We start from the raw sequence: 15,657 nt of genomic DNA, 5'->3' as shown, positions 1-15,657 counted from the left end.
ACCTAGTACCTGTGCCATCATGACTTGTGGCTTCCCCTCACTCCAAAACCTGCCTAGTTTATCTGAGAGCTATCACAAAGGATTTTTTTTATATAACACAACGGGTGATGGCGCTTGTGTATAAGAATTGCACATCGAATTTAGGTGCCTTGCTGACTGCTTGTCCATGCTTCTCTTTCCTTTTACAGGCACCTTAAAAAAGCACTGGATCATAGGAGTGTGCAAGTGAATGAATGGCATTAATGCTTACATGTTTCCTCACACCTATCGTAGGTTGATTATGGAGAACAGCAGATGTTCACACCTCAATGCAGATTGTTGATTACACTGGATCTGTATATAAAAAACACTCTTAGTCCTGAAGAAAGCCATAAGACCTCATGGGCGCAAAGATTACTGAAACCTGTTGATTATAGTTTTTCACTTGCTGGGGATTTCCTAAGACCGTCCCTTTCAGCATTATCTTCGTTTTATTCTTACCCTGGAACTTGCTTATTATAAGAGTTCTATTTTAACAGATATCGGAGTTGATTTCAGCAGCGTTATAGATCCTTACAGAACATTTACCCTTAGGAGTGCTCCTTCCATTCACGTGAAGGTTGAACCCATTGAAACACACTCTGGGCTTGATTACGATGTCGCCATGGGCTCTGGACCGACCAATCTCCGGTAGGCGGTCTAACACCGCTATTATGATGTGACCACACAATTCTTCCATTTTTCTATGGGAGCTTGTGCTATGCCCGTAAACCACCCGTAACACTAGCTCCCATAGAGAAATGGGAGACTGTGTTAATCCTTGCATCCCGTGGCAGGCACCTCGGGGATTAACAGAGGGGGACCATAGGTGCCCCCTCAGCCCACAACCGGCGGCCGCTGGGTGCAGGGGTTAAGGGTCCCCAAACTGGTTTTCCGGCAGGCTTTCCACGTCGGAAAGCCCAGCATGGAAAGCCTGTGAGAAACCGAGCATCATAATTCCGAAGGCAGAAAGGCCTTCCTAGGGGATTACAGGCCAGTCTCCAACTGGCCGAACGGCTGCTGTAGCCTATCGGAAGCCCGTCGCAATGAACGGCTGGTTTCAATTACGACCGGCTGTATTGTAATCAGCCGGTCGCAATTGAAAGCGATGACCGAGATCGTAATAGGCCCCTCGGTGTTGTGAATGAGAGCTCAATGATGAAGAATGCCCTAGAGTTCACTCTGGTGGTTAGAGTTCTTACAAAATCCTTTAAGGAATTTCATTGAGTGTAGGAAGGATATATATAAATCACAAGTAGGATAGGCTGCTTTCAAAATATTCTCTTGCAAGTGTTATTCATAGTAAAATATAAGCAACAGAGCAGTAAGTCTTTATTCTTACTGTTGTGGGCAAACAATACATGTAATGCTGCAAGGTCGCAAATATGTGATACTAATTCTAAAATGCCTCGAATGTCACATCATGGTTTTGAGGGGCTAGTTATAGTCACTGTCTTTTTTTAACCTTTTATACACTTTCGTTCAGCAATACTTTTACCACTATACATAGTCTAAGACAAATTCACCAACCTGAAGTATCGGTTTCTTATATTATATTCTCTCAAGTTAATCCATAACGATTCTTTCTCTAAATCCTTCAAATTGACGTTTGAATATTTAAAACTATGCTGTTCGTCTGCCACCAATGGTGATAGAAGCCTGAACTAGATGTGTAGGGAGAACAAAGGCAGGAGCAAAGAACTTTGATCATAACACTCAAGTTTGTAATATTTGTACAGAAACTCTCCCTGGTATTTCTTCAGCACAACGCCCTTGACTTAACAAAACGATCAATGATACAAACACACAGAGTAGCAAAATATGAACCAACTGTGCATGAAACACAGAAGTTACATTCAGTAGCACGCCTATTCTTCTTGACTAATGCCAGGACAGACTGGACCTTTACTCTCTGATTAAACATGTATGTCTTCTCACTAAGTATAACTTGGTTAGGTAGGATGCCACAAAATTGTGTGAAAGTTCAGGGCCTGGAGCTCTTTGCGAACAATCCAGAGTTCTTTCGTCTGCGACATTATTTTTGGGCTCAAATAAGTTAAACATAACGTTCCAAGAAGATTATGAAATAGTTCTCTTTTCTCAGCTACCATGAGCATTATTTAATCAATATGTCTCATCTCAGTATCACTTACCTACTCTCCTGCTTTCTCATGTGTATCTAGAAAAGAGTATGGAAGTATTCCAAGTGAACGCAAGAGCCTGGCTCTTCATTCAACATGTTTGTGTATATGAATTCATCAAGAAAGTGACAGCCATTCCCCAAACCTACCACGCCAGGAAGGCCATGTTGTGGTGACAGATATACTGTACACCAATGGGATTAAAATTGGTTGACGTTTATTCCATATTTGTAACTTCATCCCAGCTAACAAAATACCCACCGATCCTCAGAAGAGTCTCAACTGTTTCTCACAACCTCTTGTTTCGAACCCAAACATTCAACAGCTTCTGACACATTCCAAGCCTCATGAAATGCAACAAAAGAAAGAACAAATACTACACACAATACCATCTTTCCCCTTATAAAAGAAAACATACACATTTTTGGGATAAACAATGGAGAACATGAATGGAAAGGGGCGACCACTCGGTCCCCCCGAACGTATGGTAGGGGGCCCGGATCCCCCCGGGAAACCATTTTGGGCGGGAGGCGTGTCTCGGCTGGTATGCCCGAAGCGGCGTAGCCGGGGTGCGCCTTTTTCCCGCCCAAGAGGGGTTGTCCTAGACACCTACACCGTTGGCCACGCCCTGTAGGCAGACCGGAGGAGGGTACACGCCCTCCCGAAGAAGAATAAAAGGAGCAACAATCCAAAGAAGCATCCTCTTGTTCCTGTGCTTGGAAGCTGCACCCCCTCGTTGCACGTGAGCCCTCGACGGAACAAGGAGCCATTTTTGAGAACTTGTAATTGTTGTGTTTCTCTTTCAGCAACTCCGTACCCTCGGATCCAGGACCTCGTGAGCATCAAGGATCGAATAACCGATAACGATGCCTGGCAAGAAGGCCGGAGAGAAGGCAGGGACTGAGCAGATGCTTCGCATGCTAATGAAGGATATGGCGAGCATGAAAAAGCAGATGGCGGCGATGAACAATACGGGCAGACCGAAGAAAGTAATCGGGCCAGCATTGCCGGGAGTAGTCCCCGCTGGGAGAGGTAAAAGGGCCAGGAATAGGGCAGCAGGGGGGGAGGCCCCAGTTCCCGAGTCACCCCCGGCAAGCCCGGTTAGTCCAGTGGAGGCCCCGGTTCCGATCCCGGACACAGGCCAACCGATTCTGGTTGTGGTTTCGCCCACTAACAAGGAGGATATGCCTCCGGAGTTGGCCGCATGGCTCGGCAAAGGTACTGAGGGTACTACGGCACCAGGAGACACGGCCGAAGAGGCCAGGTTACTAATGAAGCAGTTGCGGCAATCGAGAGATGCTGCGAAGGCGAATCTCCCTCTGGTTTCCCCTCAGGTTCCCTCTGAACGACCGGCGTCTGGCGTTGGAACAACAGCAGGACCAGCTACCGATTCGGGTAAGCAGCCATTGCCAATGGCAAGGGAGGGAGCGTTACCCTCAAGAAGGGAAAGGGTGGTCCAACATATCCCGCTGGCCACGAAAGAATTGATTTGGGCTGATAAATATGTGAATATGTTTTCTCTCTTGACTGACCACCACGAGGTGGAGCATGTTAAAAGTCAAAAGGATTTGTTGCACCCGAGCGTATGGCGTGCAAAAATGGCGGGATTCAGGGTGGATGAGACGATCTCTAATTGGGCCAAGGCATTTGCAATGTTCACTGCGATCATGGGGGAACGTAAGCCCGAGGTGTTGACCGAATTGGCTTGCTACCAGACACGTATAATGGATTTCTATGAAACATATGAAGGCAATCAATGGTTGGGTTATGATAGTAAGTTTCGTAAGGCCAAGGAGCACGACTCATCTCTGACGTGGGATTGTTTCGACTCCATCTCTTGGCAGAAGCAGCTCCTGCGGGCACGACGAAGTCGTCTTCGCTTGGCGGGAATGGGTCGGAGCCCTCCCGCCATTATTCGGCGGCGCCCTTTCGAGCGGGCACCACTAGTGACCACCAACCAAGAAGTGGTGGGAACGGGGGTAAAAAAGGGGTCTGTTGGAACTTTAACAGAGGCAAGTGCACGAGGCCACAAGGGACATGTAAGTTCAGGCATGAGTGTGCGGGGTGCGGACACTCTTCACACCCTGAGAGTTCGTGCAGAGCCAAGAATGGTGATACAGGGGGTAGAGGAGGGGCCAAACAGGTCTAATGTCGACCAAGGGGCACCGCTACCTACCCCCGTAGACATCATGGCAATGATCCCCTGGCTGAATGAATACCCTGATCATGTCTCCGCTGGGGTGTTGCGAGACGGCTTCTCGTATGGTTTCCACATCCCGGCGGGGGATTTTCGGGGAGAATCACGGTGTGAAAACCAACTGTCGGTTCAGCAGCATACGGCGGTGGTGGAGAGTAAGATTGCAAAAGAGGTTGCCCGTGGCCGGGTTGCTGGCCCATATAGGCACCCGCCAGTCAATAATTTCGTTTGTTCACCACTGGGTGTAGTCCCCAAGAAGGACCCAGGTGAGTTTAGGTTAATTCATAACTTGTCGGCTCCTAGGGGTCTTTCGGTAAACGATGCGATTGATCCAGGAACCTGTTCGGTGCGGTACGCATCATTCGATGAGGCCGTCGCCATGTTGAATCGCCTGGGGCCCGGAGCGCTGATGGCTAAATCGGATATTGAGTCAGCGTTCCGGTTGCTCCCGGTACACCCACAGGATCAACGTCTGTTAGGTTTTGTTTTTCAGGGACGCTATTACATGGATAGATGTATGCCAATGGGTTGCTCCATCTCTTGTGCTTATTTTGAGAAATTCAGTTGTTTTTTGCAATGGGCATTCACCAGGGCCACGGGCTATGCCCAGGTTATGCACTACCTAGATGATTTTTTGTTCTTGGGGCCAGCCGGTGACACGGAATGTGCACAGGCTTTACGGGAATTTTGCACTCTCATGAAGCAGTTTGGTGTGCCATTGGCACCAGGGAAGACGGTGGGGCCATCGACTTCACTCTAGTTTCTTGGAATTGAGCTCGATTCTGTGAAGGGATGCTTCCGTTTGCCCAAGGAAAAAGTGGTGAAGTTCAGGGCCTCTCTAGAACTGTGCATTAGCAAAGAGAAAGTAACTCTCCATCAGTTACAGCAAACTGTGGGACAGCTTAACTTTGCCCTTAGAGTGATACCAATGGCTCGCCCCTTTTCCCGCTCTATTGCACAAGCCATGGTCGGTCTCAAGGAAGGGCACCACCGCACAAGACTGTCTGCAGAGGTTCGCCAGGATATGCGCATATGGTTGGCATTTCTGGCGGACTTCAATGGTCGAGTTGTGTGGAGCAAGCCACCAGCTTCCTCGGAGGAGCTGGGTTTGTGGACCGACTCGGCGGGGAGTGTGGGATTTGGCGCCATCTTCGGTAATCGATGGTCGGCACAAACATGGCCGACATGGTGGCACACCAGTGGGCTCACAGGTAACATTGAGTTTCTTGAGCTGTTCCCCAATTTTGTGGCCCTGAAGGCATGGCCAGATGGGTTTCGTGATCGCACAGTGGTGTTTTGGTCCGACAACATGACCGTGGTCGAATGTATAAATAATAAGGCAGCACGCTGCAAGTGGATATTGAGATTACTGAAGGAAATTGTACTACTGTGTATGAGACTGAACGTTCAGTTTAGGGCAAGACACGTGCCGGGTGTACTGAACCAGGCGGCTGATGCACTCTCTCGTTCCCACATGCAGGCCTTCAGGGGTTATCTACCTTCCGCGGACTTGGTGGCGGCACCATTTCCCGAAGCTCTCTGGTTACTCGGTGCCCCGGATTACAGGACCTCGTGGGAGCAAGTCTAGCCCCCAGGACAAGGAAGGCATACGAAGGAGCGTTTCGTTCCTATTGGGCATTTTTGGGTCCAGCAAGAGGGGATCATTGGGGGCAGGAGGAGTATGTCCTGAAGTTTCTAGTGTCACTCCACAAGGCAGGCCGATCAGCGGCAACGGCCAATAGGCACCGGGCCGCCATTGCATTCATGGCGCAGGCGCATGGCAACATGGACCCCACATCGTCCTTTCTGGTAAAGAAGGCACTGCGAGGGTGGCAACGCCTAGAGGGTCATAGAGTGGACGAGAGGCACCCGTTTGGGCTAGAAAGGTTGTCCCTGTTGATGTCCGTACTCCCTGCGACATGTTCATCCCAGTCAGAGGCAGTGCTGTTCCGGGCCGCTTTCGCATTAGCATTCCATGGGGCTATGCGGGTGAGCGAGCTGGTGGCAAAGAATAAGCAGGATACGGGGGGAGGTCTGTGTCGAGAACACATTCTGATCAAGGGTGATTCAATGGTAGTCACAATAGCCAGGTCCAAAACCGATCAGGGAGCTATCGGGGACAGTATTGTTGTCCAGCGCATGCAAGGGTCCCCCATGTGCCCAGTGAAATGCGTTGAGGAATATTTAGCGCAAAGGGCGGTATCATGGGGGGGAAGCTTGCTGAGACACACCAACGCCACCCCACTGACTAGGTTTCAGTTTCAGCGGGTGCTAACAATGGCAATCGCGGCAGCGGGCTTGGACCCGAGAGATTTTGGGACCCATTCCTTCCGGATAGGGGCTGCTACAGAGGCTACAGCCAGGGGTCTGAGTGTTGAAAAGGTGAAACAATTGGGACGTTGGTCCTCGAACTGTTATAAAAGGTATGTGCGGTTGCACATGTTGTGAAGCCAATGTCATGCACTCACGCTTCTTGTTTGCTGTTTGGTTTACAGTTTCGCGAGCATGCTATGCGGGGCGGACTGTGCAGTTGACCCGACACCTGGGGACCAGCGGTCAAAGATCACCGGCTGAGGGAAGAGTGGTGTGGGGCGTTGGCCACTCATACTTGAGGCGTGCCAGGGACGTATTCAAAGCAGGTGACATGATTCACGTGGCTGGGGAATACGGGTACAGGGTGACCTTCCACGGCAGGGGCGGGCTCTGTATTGACCAATTTCAATGTTTTATTGAGGGACTGTTAGGGCGGACAAGGTCACCGCCGTCTGTAATCATAGTACACCTGGGAGGCAATGATTTGGTGACAATTGGTCGGCGAGTACTACTCGAGCGAATTCTATCCACTATTAGTTGGTTGGCGAGAAGGGTTCAAGGGTGCACGATAGCATGGTCACACATGATTCCCAGGAAGGTGTGGCGGGGGGCCCTCTCTGTGACAGCTTTGAATCATTCAGTAAAGAAAGTCAATAACAAACTTAGTAGGTTGTTTCGCTCAGGACAGTTGCATTGTATTCCACATGGATGTATTCGGGGGGGACCACATGTATCTCAAAGATGGGGTCCATTTGTCCCGGGAGGGGAATGTCTTACTCATAGGAGACTTCATAGCATGGTTAAGGGGTCTGTAAATCCATGACCTTTAGTAGGAGTTTGTGGGGGGGTCCGGATAGCCAGTCAACTATCCGGCCTGTGGCGGTAAGGTCATGATCGGTGAGCAGTAATTTCAAGATCCCTAGAGGGGGGGCGCCACCCATTATGGATGGGAGCGCCCGGGGGAGGCGGCCATTGGCCCCTCACACGGGGAGGCAGCACCCACTAAGTATGGGGTCGCCTAAAGGGAAGGCGGTCATAGGCCCCTCCCAGGGGAGGAGGCGGCTACATGCCCCTCCTACGAATTTCCCGGGGCCAGGACATCCGCGACGGCGGATGTGGTAAGCAGTGTGGGGTGGGAGGGGGGTCTACGCTACCTTCTAGACACCTCACACGAGTCCTCGGACGACCACTAAGATGGCTTCGAGTTAAATAAGGGGCGCCCGCTAAGACAAGGGAAATTGGAAGTTGGCACAGAGGTACAGTCCTCTGTGCGCCCGCCCCTCACAAGTGAGGGGGGAGTTCTGGTATTAGGGATCTGACACCGGTTACGACCTTGCCCTTGGCCCGTAATGTTAGGATGTACAATTTTTATTTAGAAAGTATGCATTTGCAGGATGTCTAGACTCGGCTAGGAGAACCTTTGTATTAGAGATTTGTTAAGGTTAGCCAATAAGCGTGTCTGCATCGTAATGTCATAAATGAAAAATTGTACATGATATGAAACTGTTATTTTAATGTTTTAATTTTGTTTCATATTTTAATAAATACGGCCGGGGGGGTAACTCCCTCCCGCCTTCCAAAAGTTCAAGAACTGTGTCCGTCTTCCCATCCTTGGGGATTGTGTTGGGAGGGGGTGACAGGCATCCCGGCCATATATGGAAATAAAATAACATATACATCACAAAAACCTAATAACAGCAGTAAAAGTACACTTATCCTATACTTATAACAAAAGTAAAATGCAGAGAATGCATAGAACAATTTCAGAAACAAACAAACTTTAAGGTACATTGGCACTCTCACCACTCTGTTGCTCCTGCTTTCCAGATAATTAAATTATCAAATTGTTGTCACATAGGCTGTCTTCAACACATGTTGTGAGATCTGTTGTAGAATCCTCCTACGGAATAATTTCACTATTATTGTCAGTATAAATTAAAGATTGAGACACATAGTCTCCCAATTATAAATGAGTCTCCTTCTATTTAGACATACAGCTTGCTTTCTCATGATCTCAGATTCGTAATGAATTAACCTCTGGCTAAATCTTGAACACAACCGTTTTAATCATTTGAGCTTTCACCATCAGCAACTAATTCCTGTAAACCATAGTTTTGATCCACAAATTATGAATTCTTCACACACAGTTTTATTTTGCTTTACACATAAATTTGCACTCACCTCTTAAACGCCCACTATTCCATATTTTTACAGTTGAAGCAGGAATCGCCAGTTTTCTCCTCACCATGCCAACTGACACATACTTTCACATCACATCTATATTCCATAACACACCATTCTGCACTTACAGAGATACTTTGCTCACTCTAATTATACGGGTCTTGTTGAAACATTTGTAAACAGTTTTACCCTCAGCAAAAGTCTGTGAATCTTAACATCACTGACCTTAACATCATGTACTTTTACATGGCGAGGCACGTTGTATTAACACTTTTAGTTTCTACTGTATGAGGTTTATCTTTAATTGTTGACACGTGACACGATGCTTCTTGCCACAAACTTCCTGTCAATTTAGAAATTGGTTCTTTAAGACATAATAATCTAAGTGGTTTGGCCACCATAGTAAAAAGGTATGTGATCATCTGAAAATGTATCTCCAATGCTTTTTCCATGTTTATTCCAGCTAAAGTTGATAAACGTTCTTTACCCATTCTGTTAACTCTCTCCGCCACATTACTTTGGGGGCTCAAAAGGGCAACTGTTAGCTGTATAATTCTAGACTTAATAGGATATTATTTAATTTCAGATGAAACCAAATGGACACCATTGTCAGACACTAATAATCTAGAACAGCCTTCTATCCTGAGCACCTTCTCCAAACAACATGTAATGGCATCCCTCAAAGGGGATTAATTCACACATTTAGAATGATAATCCACCCAAATTATGATGAACTTGCACCACTGGGAAATCCTTGTACTGCACAGCTTTCCAAACTTTTCATGTTGGTGACATACTTTTTAGACATTCATCATTTTGCGACACGGTAATGTGAGCGAGCATTGCGAGCGACCCTGAACCACCTAATTTGAGAAAGCAGGAAGGTTAATAAAGCATTTGTGAACCTGTTCTAACAAAGACAGTGACTGGCAAAACTGGGTGTAAGGTTAGGTTTGTGCCTGAAACAAGAATATAATCATGCACACATTGACACATGCCCCAGTGATTTCCGGCACAAAAAGTGCGGGTGCACACACTGCAAACCCTTTAAACAAGTTGGATGAGAAATGTACAGTACCAGATCTAGAACCAAAAGAAGCCTTTGAAAAAAATCTACCAGGCCAACATTGTGGCAAGTGACGATGATCACAGACAATCAACTTCACACTTTAAGGGGGAAAGCCCATTTTGGAACACTGAGACCAATTTATAGGATAGTTTGCTCTCATATCTCAAAAATGACATATGAGAGCAAATTAGTGAAAGGAAAGGTTGAAAAAAGACAAAAGTGTCAGAAAAGAAAGGGAGATAAGAATGAGCAAAGGAGATAGTGAAGAACCAGAAATAAGGATGGCAGGGAAAGAATAAAGAAGTGGAAGACGGTGGAAGATGGAGAGAAACATGAAGACTAGTGATGGATATGTGAGGAAGGATATAGAATGAACAGAAAGAGTAACAAAGAAGAGAGTTTAGGTTTAGGGCGAACGAGGATGGAAAAATGAGAGGGAGGGAGGCGATAAGAATGAGTGAAAGGCACGAGGGGAAGAGACATGAAGCGATAGGAAGGAGACAGGTGAAAGAAGGACAGATGAATGAGGATGGAGATAGGGAGAAGAGCAGTGCTTAATTTAAACCAGTGGTTTCCACCCCTTACCCCCCCCCCCCCCCCAACCCGCCCTACTACTGCTACCAGGTAGCAGCCTCAACTGCTTCTTTGTTTACAGAGCCCTAAAATGCGATAAAAAGCAGAAATATAAAGTTACGATCTCTCATATCCCAGATACAAAACAGCTATCTTCTTTTCATCAAGGCTAATTGTGCAGGCCACATTCCATATTTGGCAACCCCATTCTTAAAAAAAAAACACCAACCATCCTTTGCCGGTCTGCTTTTCTAACAATGAGCAAACAAAACAGACAGTTGTGCAGCAGGCAGATTATTAACATTTAACACTAGAACGCTGAGCTTCCACCTGTGGCTTGTTTAAAATGTAAACCTGATTACAGACTACTTCGCAGAAAGCTTTCTGAAGGTCGGATACCCCTATTGATCCCCAAACCCTTTAAAACCACTAAATACCCCTTACCCTCACCCACCCATGAACCCTAAACTCCCCTTATAACCCCTACCACACTGAAACCTTACTCCTTCCACCACCTGAACCCTTAAACCGCTCCCCTTTTAATGGCATAAAGTTTCCTGCCCAACTATACTGCGCAATGTGTTATCAGGGAATATGTGATGTATACATTCACTCCACCCTTCTATTTAGTCCACATTGGAAGTTTCCATAATCCTCAAGTGAGCATATTCTCCGTGGATCCTTAATGCTCCTTAACACTAGGGGGGTCATTAGGATGGCGGGCGGACTTTGCCCGCCCGCCATCCTCGTGGTAATAGGGACCGCCCGCCATAAGGGCGGGGGTCCCGTGGGGAGTATTAGGATGTGCCTGCCACAGTGGCGGGCACATCCTGTATTTTTAGCATTGTGGTGGGCGGTGCTCTCTCCACCGCCCGCCACAATGCTAAAAATGCATTTCAGCATTTGCATTTACAAAGCGGCATGTACCGTGCGGTGCCTGCCGCTTTGTGTTGCAAATAAAGGGGGGTACCACAGGTACCCCCCGTGTGCACCCCTCACCTCTCCTTTACTCTGGGGGCCCGCAGGGAGTTCCCAGAATGAAGACCACATGCCACAGGGGAAAGGCACCTAAATACAAACATCATAATATGGCTGGCAGTATCTGATAGACACTGCCACCATATTATTCCTTTTCCGCCCCGGCCGCAAGGCGACCGGGGCGGAAAAGCGGCATTTGTTATCTCCGTCCGCCGAGGTCCCCCCGCCATACTAATATGGTGGGGGTAAAACTAGTGTGGATGTCGGGCGGATTGCCTCCTCCAGGCCGGCGGTGGCTACCGCCAGCCTGGCGGAGGCAATCCGCCCGACATCGTAATGACCCCCTAGGTTTTTTGGTAAGCAAGGTGTTAAAACAAAGCTGTATTCTGTTAGAATGTAGTTTTGGTGATGTGAAGTGTATGTGACTGGTATTTGCCATTTGCATTTGTTGAAACCGGAATGGGTATGAGTAAAGGGGATGTGGACCGTGCGTGTCTGGTTTTAGTGCTCTAAAATCAATGATTTACGCGAGCTGTTGAGAGGTGAGCATGAGAATCGTGGATGAATGGGTTTGTGTAGTGTTGGGTTGTGCAGAGTAATTATAATTGTGAGAGGTGAGGGTAGGAAGGTCTGATCTTTTCTGGTGTTAAGGTAGGTTATTTTGTTAGATGAGGATTATTGGTGAGTGGTAGTATGTGTGGAATGTCTTGGCGAGAGGGAAATTGTGTGTTGTGGATGAGGGAATAGGAAGAGTTCAGGTAGTATTCTGTATCAGATCACACTTTTCACCTGTTCAACTCTGCAGGTAAGCCCTAATTTAAACAACCTGAAATGCTATCACACACTTTAGAATTCTTCTGTAAACACGCTAAAAACGAGTGCTAAGCAGGCTCAAACATAATTGAACACAAACAAAACAAATGAAGCAGCCTCAACACTTAAACTAGGCTTGCGTTTAACTCTTTGGTCCTTTACTACAGTGGTGAAAGGAAGCCCGAATCATGCGGGCACATACAGCAAATTCATAGAATAGGATTGCACAGCAAAAAAGCTACCTGCTTTTCCCAACTTTGCTCTGGCCTTACTCTCTGCACTGCTCAGTGCCCAGAGGTATTGTAGTGGGAACCGAAGGAAAACGGCTATCTTAGTTTCTCCTTCTGAAACTTAAGGGGTAGTGCATGCTGGGAGGGAAAGAGGTGTCAAGTGAGGTTATGATAAGCCATACATCTGTTTCAAGAAGTTGGCCGCTAAAATAACACTTTTCCACTATCTTTGATGCTTTAATACATTTCTGATTCTCAACTTTGCTCCCACGGGTTTCAAATTAGTATTCCAATATCCATCTTAATGTTTTTATACTTCGCTAAAATCAATTGGGCATATCGGAAGCTTTTGGAGGACCCTGGTTACATAGGTTCTACCACATCCCTCTCTGTTTTTACGGCAGCATACACACCTCGTTCAAAGTAAAACATGTAATTGGGCACATTTTGAGGCAGCTGCAGCAGATGATTAAACCTTACCATCTACTCGCCGCCGTTCCTCCTTGTCACCGGGCTTCCACTCGTTTGAAAAACGTACTGAGCGCCGGGAATTGCACTGTGCATTTGAAGCGCGCGGCAAAGGGAAGAAGCTGCGCACACACACCTAATGGTCCCTCACCTTCCTCCGTGTACTGCGTCACTGAAAGGCGCAATACCGTCCTGCTCAATCATAGAATAGAGCTTGTGTCCTCGTCGTTGCGCGACGCACAAAAGCATGGCAGGCGACACAGTAGTGTGTCGCGCTGCAGAGTTTGGAAAGCTCTGTTGTACTGGGTTCACAAAATCACCAGCCAATTTCTCATGGGCACATTGTGGAAATTCCTCAAGCAACAATTCAGAGTATATATAGTTAGGACCTAGCTACCATAGGAAATCCGCAACATTCTATTGGAATTAACTTTGGCGCCGGTTGAGGAATTTGCGCGTAATTTTCCAAAATTTAGGCCAGCTCCGCTCCGCACCTTCCCTGGAAGTTTCGGGGGGATTCGCCATGCTGGAGCCGAGAAAAAATGGGGGTCCCAAAAAGTGTTTTCCCCATGTTAATTTCCATAGGACGATTAGACACGGCTACAGCCCTAACGGCTGAACGGAATTACACCAAACTTGGCCAAATTGTAGGGACTGGTACGCAGAAGTGCCTTTTCTATATTTGGTGAAAATTGCTCCAGTGTTTTTTACAAAAATTAACTTCAAAAACACATATATATCTATATGCGCGCTTACTGGTACGCGTACCCGGGAGCGCACCCGGCGGGACACGGAAGTGCACGAGCGGAAAGCTTATTGGCTCTCGGGTGTCTGTGAACATTCCAAACGGTCCGGAGAGTCCGCCATCTAGTGTCTCAGTAGAACCGAGACACAAGAGGTGAAAAACAAAAGGGGAAAACTATAAAAGGGGGCAGGGTAGAGACCCCCTGCCCCCCTAGGTTTTATCAGGGGGACCCAGGAGGACCCCGAAGGTCAAAAAACACTATTTTTATTATTTTAAATTTCGCGGAGTACGCCCTGGGTGCGATGCCATGTACGCGTACCCTTAGCGTACCACGGGGAAAACCAAACAAAAATAAATATATTTTTGGGCCTGGGGGGGTTCTTGTGGGACCCCCTGAGCAGGCCTAGGGCATCAGGGTCCTTCTACCTTTGTTTCACTGCTTTCTTGTGCCTTGGTTCTACCGACTGTAATGCCAGAAACCGGTCCCCGGGAGCTTGTTTCCTTCCCAGTGTAAGAATTGGCTTTTGCAGTTTGGTTTGCCCTGTTCCCATCATGCACTGGGACAGGAACAGACTAATTTGCATACAGCCAGGTTCTGAAACTGGGATGGTGCAGTGAGCTAAAAAACGGTGTTGGATCTAGCCCTGATCTCTTGACTGGGTGAGAGCTTTCTGCTTAATTCAGAGACTCTGTCCCTCACCACCCCTTGTTGTAAATATTTTTGTCCACCCTAAGCGTGGAAGGGTATTCTCAGATGTGAGACCCTTGCTCATTGCACCATCAGGATTCAAGCAAACCGGGCCGAAGACGGCTGTAATGCCAGAAACCGGTCCCCGGGAGCTTGTTTCCTTCCCAGTGTAAGAATTGGCTTTTGTAGTTTGGTTTGCCCTGTTCCCATCATGCACTGGGACAGGAACAGACTAATTTGCATACAGCCAGGTTCTGAAACTGGGATGGTGCAGTGAGCTAAAAAACGGTGTTGGATCTAGCCCTGATCTCTTGACTGGGTGAGAGCTTTCTGCTTAATTCAGAGACTCTGTCCCTCACCACCCCTTGTTGTAAATATTTTTGTCCACCCTAAGCGTGGAAGGGTATTCTCAGATGTGAGACCCTTGCTCATTGCACCATCAGGATTCAAGCAAACCGGGCCGAAGACGGCTGTAATGCCAGAAACCGGTCCCCGGGAGCTTGTTTCCTTCCCAGTGTAAGAATTGGCTTTTGTAGTTTGGTTTGCCCTGTTCCCATCATGCACTGGGACAGGAACAGACTCATTTGCATACAGCCAGGTTCTGAAACTGGGATGGTGCAGTGAGCTAAAAAACGGTGTTGGATCTAGCCCTGATCTCTTGACTGGGTGAGAGCTTTCTGCTTAATTCAGAGACTCTGTCCCTCACCACCCCTTGTTGTAAATATTTTTGTCCACCCTAAGCGTGGAAGGGTATTCTCAGATGTGAGACCCTTGCTCATTGCACCATCAGGATTCAAGCAAACCGGGCCGAAGACGGCTGTAATGCCAGAAACCGGTCCCCGGGAGCTTGTTTCCTTCCCAGTGTAAGAATTGGCTTTTGTAGTTTGGTTTGCCCTGTTCCCATCATGCACTGGGACAGGAACAGACTAATTTGCATACAGCCAGGTTCTGAAACTGGGATGGTGCAGTGAGCTAAAAAACGGTGTTGGATCTAGCCCTGATCTCTTGACTGGGTGAGAGCTTTCTGCTTAATTCAGAGACTCTGTCCCTCACCACCCCTTGTTGTAAATTGGTTCTACCGAGGCACAAGATGGCTGCCAACACTTCCTGGTTTGGAGTGTTGACAGACAGTGGCAGCCAATCAGCATGCCTTTCGCAGGAAAGCAGCATGCTCATTGGCTGTCAACACTTCTAACCAGGAAGCGTTGGCATTCATCTTATGCTAGGTAGACCTAGGCACAAA

General features: G+C 47.6%; 1 protein-coding gene across 2 annotated transcripts in view; it reads right to left on the bottom strand.

Annotated features, from left to right (window-relative positions):
- PNPLA8 (patatin like domain 8, phospholipase A2) overlaps nucleotides 1-15,657 on the bottom strand; it is a 295,777-nt gene that overhangs the window by 252,161 nt on the left and 27,959 nt on the right. The window contains exon 2 of one of the 2 annotated variants that reach the window (XM_086919430.1): nucleotides 8,473-8,569. The exons of the other annotated variant lie outside the window; for it this stretch is intronic. The gene's annotated coding sequence lies outside the window, so the exon portion shown is untranslated. The remainder of the gene's footprint in view (nucleotides 1-8,472; nucleotides 8,570-15,657) is intronic. 2 annotated transcript variants of the gene reach the window in all.

This window comes from Lissotriton vulgaris, chromosome 1_1, assembly GCF_964263255.1.
Source record: "Lissotriton vulgaris chromosome 1_1, aLisVul1.2, whole genome shotgun sequence".
In the NCBI taxonomy this organism is placed as follows: Eukaryota; Metazoa; Chordata; class Amphibia; order Caudata; family Salamandridae; genus Lissotriton; species Lissotriton vulgaris.
This window is presented reverse-complemented; position numbering and strand designations above follow the sequence as displayed.